The sequence below is a fragment of the Puma concolor genome, chromosome C1 (assembly GCF_028749965.1).
Source record: "Puma concolor isolate L17-30 chromosome C1, mPumCon1.1.hap2, whole genome shotgun sequence".
NCBI lineage: Eukaryota > Metazoa > Chordata > Mammalia > Carnivora > Felidae > Puma > Puma concolor.
This window is the reverse complement of record NC_141674.1, coordinates 148852346-148871299: the sequence shown is the minus strand read 5'-3', so window position 1 is coordinate 148871299 and position 18954 is coordinate 148852346. Positions and strand designations below refer to the sequence as shown.

The 18954-nt window shown below is 39.3% G+C and overlaps 1 protein-coding gene across 5 annotated transcripts in view; it reads left to right on the top strand.

Annotated features, from left to right (window-relative positions):
- The window catches only part of CCDC148 (coiled-coil domain containing 148), a 264311-nt gene that overhangs the window by 200100 nt on the left and 45257 nt on the right, over positions 1 to 18954 (top strand). The window lies entirely within an intron of this gene.

The following is an 18954-nucleotide window of genomic DNA, read 5'->3' as shown; positions in this document are numbered from 1 at the left end:
AGAGTGGACATCCCTGTCTTGTTCCTGACCTTAGGGGGAAAGCTCTCATTTTTCCTCATTGAAGATGATATTAGCGTTGGTCTTTCATATATGGCTTTTATGATCTTGAGGTATGCTCCTTCTCGCCCTACTTTCTTGAAGATTTTTATCAAGAAAGGATGCTGTATTTTGTCAAATATTTCTCTGCATCTGTTGAGAGGATCATATGGTTCTTGTCCTTTCTTTTATTGATGTGATGAATCATGTTACTTGTTTTGCGGATATTGAACCAGCCCTGCATCCCAGGTATAAATCCCACTTGGTTGTGGTGAATAAATTTTTAATGTATTGTTGGATCCGGTTGGCTAATATCTTGTTGAGGATTTTTCACCCATGTTCATCAGGGAAATTGGTCTATAGTTCTCCTTTTTAGTGGGGTCCCTGTCTGGTTTTGGAATCAAGGTAATGCTGGCTTCATAGAAAGAGTTTGGAAGTTTTCTTTCCATTTCTATTTTTTGGAACAGTTTCATGAGAATAGGTGTTAACTCTTCCTTAAATGTTTGGTAGAATTCCCCTGGAAAGCCATCTGGCCCTGGACTCTTGTTTTTTGGCAGATTTTTGATTAATAGTTCGATTTCCTTACTGGTTATGGGTCTGTTCAAATTTTCTATTTCTTCCTGTTTCAGTTTTGGTAGTGTATATGTTTCTAGGAATTTTTCCATTTCTTCCAGATTGCCCATTTTATTGGCATATAATTGCTCATAATATTCTCTTATTATTGTTTTTATTTCTGTTGTGTTGGTTGTGATCTCTCCTCTTTCATTCTTGATTTTATTTATTAGGGTCCTTTCCTTTTTCTTCTTGATCAAACTGGCTAGTGGTGTATCAATTTTGTTAATTCTTTCAAAGAACCAGCTTCTGATTTTATTGATCTGTTCTACTCTTCTTTTGGTATCGGTAACATTAATTTCTGCTCTAATCTTTATTATTTCCTGTCTTCTGCTGGTTTGGGGTTTTATTTGCTGTTCTTTTTCCAGCTCCTTAAGGTGTAAGGTTAGGTTGTGTATCTGAGATCTTTCTTCCTTCTTTAGGAAGGCCTGGATTGCTATATACTTTCCTCTTATAACTGCCTTTGCTGTGTCCCAGAGGTTTTGGGTTGTGGTGTTATCATTTTCATTGACTTCCATATACTTTTTAATTTCCTCTTTTACTGCTTGGTTAGCCCATTCATTCTTTAGTAGGATGTTCTTCAGTCTCCAAGCATTTGTTACTCTTCGAATTTTTTTCTTGTGGTTGATTTCAAGTTTCATAACGTTGTGGTCTGAAAATATGCACAGTATGATCTCGATCTTTTTGTACTTACTTAGGGCTGATTTGTGTCCCAGTATATGGTCTATTCTGGAGAATGTTCCATGTGCACTGGAGAAGAATGTATATTCTGCTGCTTTAGGATATAATGTTCTGAATATATCTGTTAAGTCCATCTGGTCCAGTGTGTCATTTAAAGCCATTGTTTCCTTGTTGATTTTTTGATTAGATGATCTGTCCATTGCTGTGAGTGGGGTGTTGAAGTCTCCTACTGTTATGGTATTACTATTGATGAGTTTCTTTTTGTTTGTGATTAATTGATTTATATATTTGGGTTCTCTCACATTTGGAGCATAAATGTTTACAATTGTTGGGTCTTCTTGGTCTATAGACCCCTTGATTATGATATAAAGCCCTTCTGCATCTCTTGATACAGTCTTTATTTTAAAGTCTAGATTGTCTGGGGCGCCTGGGTGGCGCAGTTGGTTGAGCGTCCGACTTCAGCCAGGTCACGATCTCGCGGTCCGTGGGTTCGAGCCCCGCGTCGGGCTCTGGGCTGATGGCTCAGAGCCTGGAGCCTGTTTCCGATTCTGTGTCTCCCTCTCTCTCTGCCCCTCCCCCGTTCATGCTCTGTCTCTCTCTGTCCCAAAAATAAATAAATGTTGAAAAAAAAAATTAAAAAAAAAATAAACTCTAGATTGTCTGATATAAGTATGGCTACTCCAGCTTTCTTTTGTTGACCATTAGCATGATAGATGGTTCTCCATCCCCTTGTTTTCAATCTGAAGGTGTCTTTAGGTCTAAAGTGGGTCTTTTGTAAACAGTATATAGATGGATCTTGTTTTCTTATCCATTCTGTTACCCTATGTCTTTAGATTGGAGCATTGAATCCATTGACATTTAGAGTGAGTACTGAAAGATATGAATTTATTGCCATTATGATGCTTGTAGAGTTGGAGTTTCTGGTGGTGTTCTCTGGTCCTTTCTAATCTTTGTTGCTTTTGGTATATATATATATATAAATTTTCATCTTTTCTCCCCTCAGAAAGTCCCCCTTAAAATTTCTTGCAGGGCTGGTTTAGTGGCCACTAACTCCTTTAATTTTTGTTTGCCTGGGAAACTTTTTATCTCTCCTTCTATTTTGAATGACAGCCTTGCTGGATAAAGAATTCTTGGCTAAATATTTTTCTGACTCAGCACACTGAATATATCCCACCACTCCTTTCTGGCCTGCCGAGTTTCTATGGATAGGTCTGCTGCAAACCTGCTCTGTCTTCCCTTGTATGTCAGGGACTTTTTTTCCCTTGCTGCTTTCATGATTCTCTCCTTGCCTATTTTGTGCATTTGACTATGATATGCCTTGTTGATCGTTGGTTTTTGTTGAATCTAATGGGGGTCCTCTGTGCTTCCTGGATTTTGATGTCTGTGTCTTTCCCCAGATTAGGAAAGTTTTCTGCTATGATTTGCTCACATAACCCTTCTCCCCCAATTTTCTCTCTTCCTCTTTTGGGACCCCTATGATTCTAATGTTGTTCCTGTTTAATGAGTCACTGGTTTCTCTAATTCTTAAATCATACTCTTTTGCCTTAATCTCCCTCTTTTTTTCTGCTTCATCATTCTCCCTAAGTTTGTCCTCTATATCGCTGATTCTCTGTTCTGCCTTGTCCATCCTTGCCGCTGCTGCATCCATCCGTGATTGTAGCTCAGTTATAGCATTTTTAATTTCATTCTGGCTATTTTTTACTTCTTTTATCTCTGCAGAAAGGGATTCTTCTATTTTCAACTCCAGCTAGTATTCTTATTATCGTGATTCTAAATTCTGGTTCAGACATCTTGCTTGTATCTGTGTTGGTTAAATCCCTGGCTGTCGTTTCTTCCTGCTCTTTCTTTTGGGGTGAATTCCTTCGTTTTGTCATTTTGAAGGGAGAAAAGGAATTAATGAGGTAGAAAAATTGAAATTAAAAAAATTAAAATTAAAAAAATATTAAAATTAAAAATTAAAAACACACACACACAAAAAGTGAATAAATGATGCTAGATACTAGGTGTGTTTTGGTCTGGGTGTTGAAAGTGGTTTGACAGATTAGAGAAAAAAAAGGGGGGGGAAGAAAAAAAAGAAATCGTTTGAGAATTTGAAAAAATGAATACATTGAAGTAGACTAAAATGAGATGATGGGGGTAAAATTGAATTTGAAAAATTATATACAACAGTAAAGAATATAGTAGAAAAAATTAAAGAAAAATAGTTTTTAATAAAAATTAAAAATAAATATGATTTTTTTTCTTTTCCTGTATTTAAGAAAAAAGAAAAGAAAAGAAAAAGAGAAAAAAAATTAAAAATAGAAATCGGTTGAAAGTTTGAAAAAGTGAATACACTGTAGTAGACTAAAATAAAATGATGGAAGTAAAGTAGAATTTGAAAAAATTTACATAGAAGCAAAAAATATAGTAATATATATTAAGTAGAAATATTTTTAACAGAAATTGAAAGTAAAAATGAAGTTTTTCTCTTCCTGCATTCAAGAAAAAGAAAAGAAATGAAAAAGAGAAAAAAAGGAAATTGTTTGAAAATTTGAAAAGGTGGATAGACTGAAGTAGACTAAAATAAAATGATGGAAGTAAAGTAGAATTTGAAAAAATTTACACCAAAGTAAAAAATATGGTAATAAAAATTAAAGAAAAATATTTTTAATAAAAATTGAAAATAAAAATGAACTTTTTCTCTTTCTGTATTCAAGAAAAAGAAAAGAATTGTAAAAGAGAAAAAAAGAAAAAAAAGAAAGAAAATTGAATAGGTGAACCTGGTAACAGATTGAAGTAGGACTGAAATTTCTTTGTTTTTTCCTAGAAGTCAGTCTGTGTAGCTCTTTATAGTCCATAAATTAAGCTGGCAGTGAGACTTGTGTTCTTGAAGAGTGAAGTTGGCCCAGATGGGCAGGGCTCAGCGTAACAGCTCCGCTCTCCAATAGATGGCGCTGCTGGCTTACTGGGGTGGATTGTTGCGGTGCTCGTAGGTGCGTATGCGCTTACGTGGGAGAGGTGAAAATGTCACAATCCAGCCACCCAGTCTGTTCTCCCAAAACCACAATTGCGCACGCGTCCTCTGTCTTCAGCTCTTGTCCACTCCCCGCTTTTTCACTGTTTGTAACTAGGCTTCAGGCAGTACCTCTCTCCCGACTTTTGTCTCAGATGCGGCTGTTTTCCCCGGCCCCTTACTTCTGAAGGACTGCGGCTTTGACCCATTCCGCCCCTCTGCAGGAGGGTCTCACCGAACAATGGCCGAATGAGCAATGGCTGAATATCGGCTGCGCCCAGGAACGCCCACTGGACCCTGCTGCTGCCGGTGCCCCAATATTGCAGCCAGGTGCCAGCCCGCCCCAGAAAAAGTTCACGAGACGGTGTAGCAGCAGTGTTTCAGGGATTATGGAAAATCACAACACACATCTGGCACCAGGCTTTACCCTTAATGACCTTGCCCCAGCACCAGCGAATGTGGCGGCCTTCTGGAGTTTGCTGGGACCAGGTGGCTTCAACAGTCTCTACCATATGTCCTTCCAGCAGTGGAACCGCTTTTCCCTGTGTGGCCCGAGAACCTCCTGGACCCCACTCTGTTCCTGGGGATTTGCCCTTCCCACCAGAGCACCGCAAGATATCGAGCTGCAGAGTTGCAGACTTTGCGCTCCCCTTGTTTACAGTCTTAATGAAATTTAAACCCTCTCCTTTCTTCTTTCTCCCCTTTTAGTTTAGTCCCTGTGGCTGTTTCCAATTGTCCACTTTCTCTCCAGCTGCTTTTGGTGAGGGGTGCTTTTCCCGTGTTCTTCCTCCCTCCCCAGTCTCTGTCCTCTCTGCCCCCAAAAGTGGTTCTCTACCCTCTACGGCTTCTCGCTTCCCAAATTCACCTCTGCACACCACATACCTGCTGAATTCTGTGGTTCAGGTTGTGCAGATTGTTGTGTTAATCCTCCAATCAGTTTTCTAGGTGTGTAGAATGGTTTAGTGTTGGTCTGACTGTATTTCATGGATGTGAGACACACAAAAAACTTCCATGCTGTTCTGTCATCTTGGCTCCTGCACCACCACTAGTCTATTTCTGTCTCAATAGATTTGCCTTTTTATATAAATTATATATAAATATAAATTTTATATACATTTTGTATACATTTATGTAACATTTTATTTATTTAAAAAATTTTAGTGTTTATTTATTTTTGAGAGAGAGAGACAGAGCATGAGCAGTGGAGGGACATAGAGAGAGGGAGAGAGAATCCGAAACAGGCTCCAGGCTGTCAGCACAGAGCCAATGCCTGGCTTGAACTCACAAACTGCAAGATCATGACCTGAGCTGAAGTCAAATGCTCATCTGACTGAGCCACCCAGGGGCCCCTATAACATTTTATATACATGTAATCTATCTGGGTTCTTTCTCTTAGCATAATATTTTTGAGGCTCATCCATGTAGCATGTATTGTTTTTTTTCCTTTTTATTACTGAATATCATTCCATTTCAGCATTACTTTATATATCTATTTTTGCAGGACAATATATATATATTTTCCTGTTGGTGAGAGATTAACATATGCAGGTTGATTAAACAAATAAGGCTCAAGGGATGCCTAGGTGGCTAACTTAAGTGTCAGACTCTTGATTTCAGCTCAGGTCATGAGCTCATGGTTGAGACTGAGCCCTGCACTGGGGCCTTGCACTGTCAGTGTAGAGCCTACTTGGGATTCTCTCCCTCCCCCTCTCTCTGCCCCTCCCTTGCTTGTAAGCAGGCATGTGCTCTCCCCCCTCTCTCTCTCAAAAAAAAAATAAACTTATTTTAAAAAGTAGGGTTCAAAATTTATATAAAGTATGATATCAATTCTATAAAAGACTTTACTTTGTACTGAGGTCAAATATTTACTCACACCACTCCCAAATGTGTGAAGAATAGTAACTGATCTCAATCTCTTTGAGACCCCTTCCTGCAGGGTAGTGAAGAAAGATGGAAACTTTTCAATTAAAATTATCTCAAGCTCTTTCATTTCAAAGTGATCTGATTTTGGATTCTGTCTGTTTAGGTGGACAAAGTACAAACTGCACTCTCTGCTGGAGGTCAGGCAACCTCCTTCAATGGAAGGATGGCATAGCTGGTCAGCCTCTGGGTTCTGACACCCTGCAGCGTCCTCATTACCCTGCACAATTTCATCTCATCCCTCTACCTCCCCAGGGTACAAGGCAGAGCCACCCAATAGAAATATTATGTAAATCACACATGTAATTTTAAATTTTCTAGTAGCCACACTTAAAGATATAAAAAGTGACAGGTGGAATTGACTTTAATAATAAATTTTATTTAACTCAATATATCCAGAAACATTGTCATTTCAACATGCTATCAATATAAAATTTAATTTTTTATTTTTTTTAAAGAAAGGAAGAACATAAGTGGGGAAGAAAGGTAGAGGAAGAAAGAGAGTGTGAGAGAGAGAGAGAGAGCGAGAATCTTAAGCAGGCTCCATGCTCAGTGTCAAGCCTGATGTGGGGCTCGATCCCATGACCCTGGGATCACAACCTGAGCCTAAACCAAGAGTTGGATGCTCAACTGACTGAGCCACCTAAGTGCCCCTTAACAAGATATTTTACATTCTTTTTTTTTCATATGAAGTCTCTGAAACCTGTACATTTTATACTTTCAGCACATTTTGATTTGGACTAGTCACATTTCAAGGGCAGAATAACCTCAATGTGATGAATAGATACTGTGTGGGCCACTGGAGGTTTACAGTAAAGCTGAACGGCCTTCTTGGCCATGGATGGTTGAGTGGCTGGTCTACTGGCAGATTCTGACTTTCTTACAGGGTTAATGATATACTTTATACAAATTTTGAACCCTGCTTTTTTCATCATCTTGAATAATTCAGGGTCTTCGCTACCCTTGTCAGGATGTCCCTGATATCTCTTGCCTCATTTCTTATACGATCCACTGAAAACATACTGGACTCAGCCTTAGGATGTGGGCCAACATATGCTGCTGCTGACCACATACCCTGCCATTGCTTTTGGTCCTCAGCTCTCCTCCAAGTCTTGCCAGACCTGGTTTTCCCAGCACACGACTTATACTTCCAGTAAGACTTTGGCCAAGCCATGAGAAACAAATATTTTCTCATGCAATCCCTAAATATCTCCCTCTGTTCCCATGTCATGGTAGACAGGATGCCATGCTAAATGCAAGGCTTCCCTGGGAGACATTTTATATCAGGAAAGTGGAGACTTAGCCCCATGTTCTTAGATTTTCCCAGTGCTACCTCAGTATTTTTTCTAAGCCTCAACCCTCACAGTTGATCCACTAAGGGGTAGAAAGTGATGAAGCTGGTTTCTCAGAACCTCACCTACTTCTCCTTTTCATACCAGTGGAATGGCCAAAGGGAAACATGATTTCTAGGAGAAATAAAATAGATGAAGTTAATATTTTAAAAATGTTATTTCTTTTCAACGTTTATTTATTTTTGGGACAGAGAGAGACAGAGCATGAACGGGGGAGGGGCAGAGAGAGAGGGAGACACAGAATCGGAAACAGGCTCCAGGCTCTGAGCCATCAGCCCAGAGCCTGACGCGGGGCTTGAACTCACGGACCGCGAGATCGTGACCTGGCTGAAGTCGGACGCTTAACCGACTGCTCCACCCAGGCGCCCCTTAAAAATGTTATTTCTGTAATGTTTATATAAATAAAAAAATCTTGAAAGAAACATAACCCTATGATAACAGTTTTTTTTCCTCCAGGAAATAAAATGAAAGATGGTTTTGATTTTCACCTGTATTTTCCAAAATTTCCACAATGAGCATACATTTCTGATAGTAAGAAGAAACAATAGTAGTTTTGAAAACAATAAATAAAACATACTTTTCTGGGGCACGTGGGTGGCTCAGCTGGTTAAGCGTCTGACTTCGGCTCAGGTCATGATCTCATGGTTTGTGAGTTTAAGCCCCAAGTCATGTCAAGCTTTGTGCTGACAGCTCAGAGCCTGGAGCCTGTGTCAGATTCTGTGACTCCCTCTCTCTCTGCCCCTCCCCTACTCATGCTCTGTCTCTCTGTTTCTCAAAATAAACATTAAGAAACTTTTTAAAAAATCCATACTTTTCCATGTTCATTGATTGGCTGTGGGCTTCAAACTGATGTGCAAAGTGGTAAGTCACATAGAAGGGAATATACTGAATCAAATATAAAAGTATTAAATAGAAGATACCCTTTCCACATAACAGAAGTATCAGACTTTAAAATAAACATAAGAACATACATGTCTCTTTTATTATTTGCCACAGTGTTTAAACCTCGTATTATCTAATTTCCCTAATTCTACACTCCAGGTCCTTTGCTAGCCCTCCCACGTTGTCATGTGACCTCCTAATGGCCTTCTTTTCCCACCCAATTGCTGGAAGTTAAACTCTCTTCTCTTGCATACAGCGGTTCTTTCTCTCTAGCAGGGCTCTGAATGCTCTCCTTCCCCTCAGCCTTCCTACTCAGCCTATTGGGGCCAATACTGCAGCATGAGCCATTTCAGTGTGTGGCTCTGTAAGCCACAATGGTTCTGTGAGGCATATTTATATTGTCTACAAACACTTTTTTTTTTTTCTGAGCATTCTTTATGTTAGATATGCACAGGGAAGAGTAGGATGCAAGGACTTGTAATGGCCATGTCTCATTTTTTTTTTTGTCTTTAGATTCATTGCTTCCCATTACCACTGAAAGTTGCAGAGTAAATAAGAAATTAGATCATCCTTCCATGCACAGGGCCCTCTCTCCTCTTGTCATTATGACATTTTGTAAAGGTTTGTTAAAATGTTCAATCTCTAACTTCAGCTCTGTCCTCCCTCTGTATTTGCCAGTTCTTATCTTTACAAGGATGGTTGTAATTGTGACATTTCACTTATTTATATCCATTGTTGCTCCTAGTCATTTAATAAAAAGCCCACTTTTCCCACTTACCTCCTTTGTAATAACTTTAACAGTTTTAAATTTTTAGCTATGTGCCCTGGAAGGTAATTTAAAGATTCCTAAAGCATTTTAGGAACCTTTCTTGGCTAAGCAGCTCCTCTGGATAACATTTCATAAGAGAAGACTGAATGGAGCTGGCATGACCAACAAATGGAAGGGAAAGATGTTAGAAATTCATCAGTCACCCAATACCATACACTCTGTGATCAAATGTATATGACATTCCAGAAGAGGCAAAATGGTAGCAAAGAGTCATGGTTGGGGAGTTGTCTATAGAGTTGCGCAAAGGGAAATTGAGGAATGCACTTGTTGTGATGAGCATAGGGCTTTGTATGTAAGTATTGAATCACAAAACTGCACACTTGAAAAATTAATATTATACTGATTGTTGACTAACTGGGACTTAGATAACAACTAAATATAAATAAATAATAAAAAAAGAAATTCATTAGTCAATGTTAATGTAATACGAGAGCCCTGGTTGCATTCTTTGCTACAACAGAATCCCTTGGGAAATATTTAAAAGTCCTGATGCCTAGACAAAGCTCCAGATCAATTAAATCAAAATCTGTGGCATTAGGATTTTGGTCCCAACAGTTTTTGAAAATCTTCAGGGGATTCTGAAGTGCAGTGAAGTTTGAAGGTTAGTGTACCAGAGTTCTTTTTATAGTTTCTGAAGTATGGGCCCCAAATCATCTATTGGGTTCTTGAGAAGATCCTACTTTTTGTAGAAGTGCCCCTGAATTCTTTTTTCCAATGCGATTCCCTCATTGAAGTAGTCCAGGGAAGTCATGGAGGTAAAACTTCATATTCACGGAGGAGGTTAGCAATTCAAGAATCCTCTGCAAGCAAAAATCTTGCATGTTTCTGTCTAAGCAGCTGTGTGTGTGTGTGTGTGTGTGTGTGTGTGTGTGTGCATCCATGTGCACGGATGTGTGTGTAATGGAGAAAGCATTGCTTTCTGTAGTAACAAACATTAGATTTCAGTTATTGTTTCCAAAGGAATGGAGTTTTTCTATGTTGCAAAACAGTACATATTTGAAGTTTAAGATGGTGATGACCATGTGGGAAGGAAGAAACTAGAGCCAGCTGCCTTCCTAACACTAAATTGGCTTTGTTAATCTAGTGTGTGTTTTTGGGGTGCTTGCCAACAGCAGGCAATTGACAATTATTGCATTTTCTAAGTAGTAAAACCAGATGTTTCTATTTTCCATGTCTTTTCTTAACAATATGCAATATTCAGTATGTTGTATTGGAAGACATTACGGGCATTTAAAGTGGGTTCATAGTCTAATCTGTGAGATTTTAAAGAGTACGTTTATTAGAGTGACTTCAACAGAAACTTTACAAACATTTGTTATGTTTTTGCTTCTCAGCAAGAGATTTCCCAAAATTAGTAGAATACTCTCGTTCATTAAATCTCTGTCAACCAAATCCCCTTTCCAAGTGGATGTGCCAAATGATGTCAACCAAAGATCACTGTGAGGCATTAAACAAATACAGTTCTTAGTAAGACTGTCTGTTTTGTTTTTTAAGTGATATCAGAAATGTTTCACAAATTAGCATTAATTTAAAAGACTGAAATAGATCCTACTGTTAGCCAACATGCTATCTTCCAATCCATAGAGGTAATTTTGTCTAAAAATAATAATAATACTTAGAACCTGCTCATCAGTATAACATAACTATGAGTGTGTGTGTGTGTGCGTGTGTGTGTGTGTGTGTGTGTTTTCATATATTGGGGCATGAATATATAGATTATTTGGACATAATTGTAGTAGTCTGTGAATGAATCTTAGCTGACCAAGCATAGTTGACAGAGGGAGGCTAAGAAGTTTATGAACAAAGCAATGTACAGTAATTTTAATGTGAAAATAAACAAGCAAGCTTGTGCCAGTGGGCAGACGGAGCACCAGCTGGGCAAAGATGGCTCAGCTGAGGGTCATTGTAGAGGTCTTGGATGATGATTTATCTCCCCACGTATGCAAGTCCAGCTTCAGATCTGTGATCCTTTTTAAACCACAGCAATCAGATAATGTTTTTTGTTCAGTAGTTTGGGTTGCTTTTACTTTATTGTTTACAACTTTGATTTTTGATTTTAGAAATCTTTGCTCATTAAAAAAGCTCCTGGATTTCTACCGTATGCCACACTGAGCTGTTTGGTGCAGTTAGGACACAAAATGGAATGTTAGCAGGTGTGTGTTTGGTAGAGGGCGGGCAATATTCAGAAATCCTTATAATACATTTTTTATACAAAATGTGCATTATTGCTTCCCTGTAGTGAGCACCATTATTTGTCCTCCATACAAACATGTCAGTGAAGTGACCACAGATGCTATGATTTCAAATAGAATGGCCAGATGCTATGGTCTTCTCAAGAATCTGTTATCTCATATTCTCTTCCCCAGGAACACAGACTTTTATCTTGGTCCATAATTAATGCTACAGACATTTGAAAGTTCCTCATTGGGCATCAGTTTGTTTTGATACTGCATTGCCTTTCTCCCATTTACTACTTACATCTGTAGAGGTAAATTATTTTCTGTGTCTTTTCTGCAGCAAAGGGACACTGTGTCCTCCAAAGCTCCACACAGTATTTGTGAGTGAAGTGGAGGCAAGCATTCTTTAGGTTTACTGAGGTTTTTATAACGAACTCTGTAGCTAGGGAGTTTTACTAAGCACTTTCAGGTAATGAAATACTCACCTTTTAGGCATAAACTTTTAGGAAGATCTTCTAAAGATGCAGGGCTAGGTAGGCAGAAACTTAACAACCATGGTTACATGAAAAAAGTATCAAGTCATGGATTGGGAGACATGTAAAGGTAACTTTCACAAAATACCTCTACTGTGGTGGGTAGAGTATAGCTTCAAGCACTGGTTCATCCCTCCTTTCTTTGCTTGGAACCGCTCCTATAAGAAAAATACACACACACACACACGCACACACACACACACACGGCTATCAGATGATATTAAATAATACTTAGTGAAAGAAACATGCTTACAATCCAGGTTATTTTCGTACTTTATGTATTTTAATATGAGATTTATAAAGTCATGTTATTTTAGAGCTTGGAGGAATCTTGGAAAGCATCTAGCCCAGCCCCCTTGTATTAACTAGGGTTCTAGTTTGCAAACAACAGAAAGTATTTCTACTTGAATTTTGCAATAAAAATATTTTATATTAGGGTAGCTTAACAGAATCATTTTCAGAACTGAGCATAGAAAATGTTTGAGAATGACAGAGGCTGGGAAGATAAGAAGAGTCAAGACTGGGGGCGCCTGGGTGGCTCAGTCAGCTAAGTGTTGGACTCCTGATCTTGGCTCAGGTCACTATCTCACAGTTTGTGAGTTCAAGCCCCACATTGGGCTCAACGCTGAAAGTTCAGAGCCTGCTTGGGATTATATATCTCCCTCTTTCTGCCCCTCCCCAGCTCTCTCTCTCTCTCTCTCTCTCTCTCTTGGTCTCTCTCTCAAAATAAAAATAGATAAAAAGAGTCAAGACTGTACCCCAATTCCCTACACAGAATCATCCCTGCAAGTCCAGTCACTGAAAATTAGATGCCACAACTTGGGTTTTCTCCTCTGCCATCTCTGGACTCTGGACATCCCACTTGGCAATGCTGCTTTTATCCACACCCCTGCCATGCTTCTACTGCCAGTATCCTTGACAGTGTCTCCACAGGCCCTGCTTCTTTGCATCACTGGCTTCCAAGTGCAGCACCTGAAGGGCTGAACTCAGATCAAATGCTCATGAGCTAGTTGCAAACGTGGGAAAGCAAGTATCTGACGTCACTTTACAGGAGGGATTTATTAGAAAGAAGAAGGGGGCCCAGATGCTGAGAAAAGAAAAGGAAAGAAAAATATAAATGAATGTCTTTTATAGTCCACAACTGTAGTTGGCAAAATCAACATACCCTTCTTTTTATACTACTCTGCCAAGAAATGTCCTTCTACCCAACACTGTAATTTTACCTTGTACAACCCCAAACATGCTTACCCCATTCCTAAAGGGAATCAACTCGAAGTCTTATTTATTACATTTTTGTCTAGCTCTAAATTCAAGATCTCTAAGTGAGATCTTTTTGTCGTACTGTCTTCTGGTTCTGTTATGATCCATTTCAATATTTCATGATCTATGGACTAAATTTTACTCTACTACCAATAAACATGCCTTAAGTAAAATTGTAAGGAAAAGAGAGGTGAAGAAGTCAGGCAGAAAATTATTATATATATGAAAAGAATTTTGGATTTGGATCTTTTCCTGGGCTAGTGGTGTGTAGGGCGATACTTTCCCCTGATGCTGGGCAGTGGCAGAGAGCTGCAGCCTCCTGTCAGCCACACGAGGGTGAACAACCGATACACTTACACTCATACAACCATCCTTTTTTCACTTTTAGTACAGTATTTAATAAATTACATGAGATATTCCACAGCCTAAAATATTCCAGAGCCTAAAGTAGGCTCTGTGTTAGATAATTTTGCCCAACTGTAGGCTAATGCAAATGTTTTGAGCACATTTAAGGTAGGCTAGGCTAAGCTATGTTTGGTAGGTTAGGTGTATTAGACACATTTTTGACTGACAATATTTTTAACTTATGATGGGTTTATTGAGAGGTAACCCCATCATAAGTTGAGGAAGATCTGTATTTATACATATTATATATAGGTATCTCTGTGTGTGTATGTAAATGGCAGATGATGAATACCTTCTTTCAGTAAATGGTCAAGATCACAATTCAAATCTATTATTCTCTTTTTCTACTATGCATTACATTTGCTGTTTGCTTTCAGCCAGCATCTTGGCTGGGTGAGGTTCTTTACCCAATGGGTTGACTTATACTGGCTTGTATATGATGACTTTTACCATTGGCCATGCAATACCACAAGGTATCCTAGAAGTTCCTTAGATTCCATCTACTTCGTTCTGCCTCTGTTAAATGACAGCAGTCCTATTTCCCTCTGATATCAATTGTTCCAGCCACCACTGTAACTTCCTTTTCTACTTCTTTACTTAGTGGTATGATAAACCCCAAAAGGCAAATATTTGCATCAGTTCCTTTCAATGTAACTGTTACTCCTGGTAGAAGTACTAGAAATTAAAACCAGCAGAGAGTAGAGTCTCAGGGATGGGAAAAAGAGATTTTGCAAATGTGTCTTTAGGGTTAATGGTGAAAAACACCTTTCCCACCTGTACTTACTGGTCCACCTATGTACATGATCTGGCTGGGTTGTGAAATAGCACAATATATTGGCCATTACTTCAGAGGAAAACCACCTCCTATAGAATAGCACCCAACCTTCCAAAATATTATCTTGCAGCTTATGACGTATCTGGGTCTTCAACAGGCCATTTCTTTGTTTTATAAGGACAGCAGCATGTGGGCTTCAGCTCATTGTCTTACTTCTTGCACAGTTAAGGGAGTTCCTTAGGAAGAAGCAATATCTTGTGGGATATACTAGGAGTGCACGAATAGTGCAAACATGGTATGTAGGGAAAGAAAATCCAAACTCTTTTGCCTTTCCCATGATAGCATGAATGTGATATAATGTTTTAACCAGGTAACACTAATTCTCCTGTTATATTTTACTCTGTCAAGGGCTCAGAGTGACAGTAGCCAGATTAGCCTTGAGAAAGGTAAATTCATGTAACTGAGCAATGTATAGCTTCTGTTCTCTTCACTGGGAGAATTTTATCATGAGCCCATTGAACAGATACCAGTCTGTTGGAGAAGAAGACCGACACAAACTAGCAGATCATCTCTCCCACCTAATTCTTTAAAATCACCCCTAAATTATTCCCACACTCTGAACCCATTTCTTTAGGTCCATCAACATAATCTCTCTGAATCTTCCTGTCACAAATCCTCCAATCACATTCCTTCAATGTCCCTAATCAGCTGGCCAAACCATTAACTACTGCCAACAAATTGTCATTAATCCATTATTTATTCATTTACTTTAAAAATATTTGAGTACCTAATATGTGACAGTCACTGCTTTACCTCAGGTAAAGTGAACGTTAAGATATTCCTCTTGACATTATACCTACATGGAAAATTTCCCTTCTTTACCATCTTCCAGGGAGATTTCCCAGCAAGGCTATCCACCATAGCATTCTACTTCTGTCTGAGGCCAGTAGATGTGTAGACCTAGCTATAAAACTGGCTCATTTGTTTTTTTTTTTTCTTTCTTGGCTCATTTTTTTCCCAGTAAGCTAGTTACTGAGAATTCCCCTTGGCCATATGTGTGGGTTGAGGGACAGATGTTAATGTGGAAAGTAAGCCACCGGTTCATACAAATTACCTGTGCCTTCTGATCCTGCTCGAGCCCAATGTACTTTCATTTCATTAGTCTGTGCTGCTAATCATGCCCAGCTTTATGACCAGGTGGTTCAGATAACATTCAGCTCATTAGGAGTAGCTAGAGTCTCACTGTCACCAAGTGTCTTAAAGTCAAAAGTCCAGTTGATACCCACCCTCATCTATAAAAGATAGATAAGAAAATAATACTTATCTCATAGGGTTGTTATGACAAATAAAGTTAAAACATGGGAGCACTTACTACAATGCCTACTATGTTGTGCCTGCTTGACAAATGATAGTTACCATAATAATTACCAGGATCCATTAGTAAACCAAGAGCTAGCTCTTAAAAGAAAAATAGCAACTTGCAAAGAAGGCATGAGTGTGCTGTTGAATCCTGAGGGTTTCTACTAGACAAGATCTATAGAACATTCTGATCATCCAGAATACACCAGTGAATCCACAGTGTCAGGGCCAAGTGGCATTGCTGTCTGCACTGTGGCTTAGACCAGCTGGACAGCTTTCTTTTTCTCTGGCCCCTTTTCAAAACTGTAGCTTTTTAGGTCACCCGCTAAACTGACTAGAGAGGCATTCCCAAACGCCGATTTTGCTGCTTTCAAAAACTGATTTTTTTTTTAATGGAAAATAGAACCATGTGTCTTTCACTTCGAACTGGAGTAAGATCTATATTGAAATTTCTACCCTACACTGTCTGTCTCTCTGATCTTAGGCAGGTTACTTACCTCTCTGAACACTCCCACATGGTTATCAGAATTATAATTATAGAAATAATATCTATAAATTACATGGGTTAAAATACACATTTGGTAATATTAGTTCCTCTCCGTACTTTCCTCCTTACCTATAATATTTAACCAACTGTCTTCTGGCTTTGCCACATGGATGTCTCTCTGGCACTTCAACAAAATTCTTCATTCCCCAGATGGAGCTATTCATCACTGCTTCTGATCTGTTCTTCCTCCGCTGTTGCCTTTTGGATAAATGACACCATCACTCACCTCACCACCCAATCAGAAGCCTAGACAACTCCCTCCTCCCTCACTCCCCATTCCCACAGCCAAAGGTTTATAAATCCCATGAATTTACCGTTTGAATATTGATCCCCGTTGCTATCCTGATCAGCCTACTATTACCTCTTACCAGAATTAAAGCTATAACTTCTTACTATTTCAGCCTTGCCACAGTGCAAACGTATCTAGTCATGTCATTCTGATACCAAAAACCCTTCAGTGGTTTATCTTCACACTTCTGGTAAAGCTCAGACGCCATAATATTGTTTATGAGAGGATCATGGTCAGACTCTCCTTCACTTTTATAAAAAATATTTTTATTTATTTATTTATTGAGAGAGAGAGAGAGAAAGAGAGCAGGGGAGGGGCAGAGGGAGAGAGAGCAGCCTCCACTCTCAGCACAGAGCCAGGCATGTAGATTGATCCCACAACACTGGGATCGTGACCTAGGCCGAAATCAAGAGTCGGATGCTCAAATGACTGAGCCACCCAGTTGCCCCTCTGTTTCATCTTTTATCTCCCACCTGACTTCTGCCCATCCCACTCCTCATTAGACTACTACACTCTACCAGTTCCTAAATGGCCCCAGTATTTCTCTTGCTTCTACGGGTTCTTCAAACAGACTGTTCTTACTTGTTTATGTCTCTACTCAAATATGACTTCCTCAGAGGCCTTCTCTGGCACTTAAACAAGGTTAGATCTTCTTCATACATGTTCTTATGGGCCTGTTGTGATGAACTGTTTTATAAATGACCCTATAATTTATTGGCATAAGACAACAATGATGTTATTATTATGCTTATGGATTCATTGGGTCAGGAGTTTGGACAGATCCCAGAGAGGATGGCTTGTCTCTGATCCTTGAGGTCTGGACTATCAGCCTGGAAGACATGAATGACTGGGGAGGACTTGAATGCCTGGGGCTGGAATGATCTGGTGACTTCCTCCTTAATTAGGACTGGAATGACTAGAAACCTAGGTGTAGCTGGAAACTATCAAGTGGAGCTCTGCATGGTCACTCTTTGAAGCTTGACTTCTTCAAAGCACAGTGGGCTTAGAGTAGCTGAACTTCCTACAAGGTACTTCAGAGCTCCAGAAGCCCATCTTCCAACAAACAAAGCAGAAGCCTCATGATCTAGAAATCACATAGTATTACTTCTTTTTATTAAAAAAATATTTTTTAACATTCATTCATTTTTGAGAGACAGAGAGGGACAGAGCATGAGTGGGAGAGAGAGAGGAGGACACAAAATCAGAAGCAGGCTCCAGTCTGTCAGCACAGAGCCTGACATCGGGCTCAAACTCATCGACTGTGAGATCATGACCTGAGCTGAAGTTGGACACTCAACCAACTGAGTCACCCAGGTGCCCCCACATAGTGTTACTTCTGTTTTGTCTTTTGTTCAGAGTAGTTATAAGCCCAATGAGATTCAAGTGAAGGAAATTTAGCCCCAAATAATTAAATTATCAAATAATTTGTCATCATGTTTAAAGACCATCACAATGGAAGAAATGGGCAGAAGACATGAATAGATACTTTTCCAAAGATCTCCACATGGCTAACAGACACATGAAAAGATGCTCAATATCACTCATCATCAGGGAAATACAAATCAAAACCACATTAAGATACACCTCACACCAGACAGAGTGGCTAAAATGAGCAACTCAGGAAACAATAGATGTTGGTGAGGATGTAGAGAAACAGGAACCCTCTTGCATTGTTGTTGGGAATGCAAACTGGTGTAGCCACTCTGGAAAACAGTGTGGAGGTTCCTCAAAAGATTAAAATAGAATTACCCTATGACCCAGAAATAGCACTACTAGGAATTTATCCAAAAGATACAGCGTGCTGATTCATAGGGACACATGTACCCCAATGTTTATGGCAGTGCAGTCAACAATAGCCAAATTATGGAAAGGGCCAAAATGTCCACCAACTGATGAATGGATAAAAAAGATGTGGTTTGTATATACAATGGAATACTTCTTGGCAATGTGAAGGAAGGAAATCCTTCCATTTGCAACAATGTGGATGGAACTGGAGGGTATTATGCTAAGGGAAATAAGTCAGAGAAAGACAGATATCATATGTTTTCCCTCATATGTGGAAGTTGAGAAACTTAACAAAAGACCATGGGAGAAGGGAAAGAAAATAAAATAGTTACAAACAGGAAAGCAAATCATAAGAGACTCCTAAATACAGAGAACAAACCGAGGGTTGATGGGTCAGGGGGAGGGGAAAATGGGCGATAGGCACTGAGGAGGGCACTTGTTGGGATGAGCACTGGGTGTTGTATGTAAGTGATGAATCACGGGAATCTACCTTTAAAGCCAAGAGCACACTGTATACACT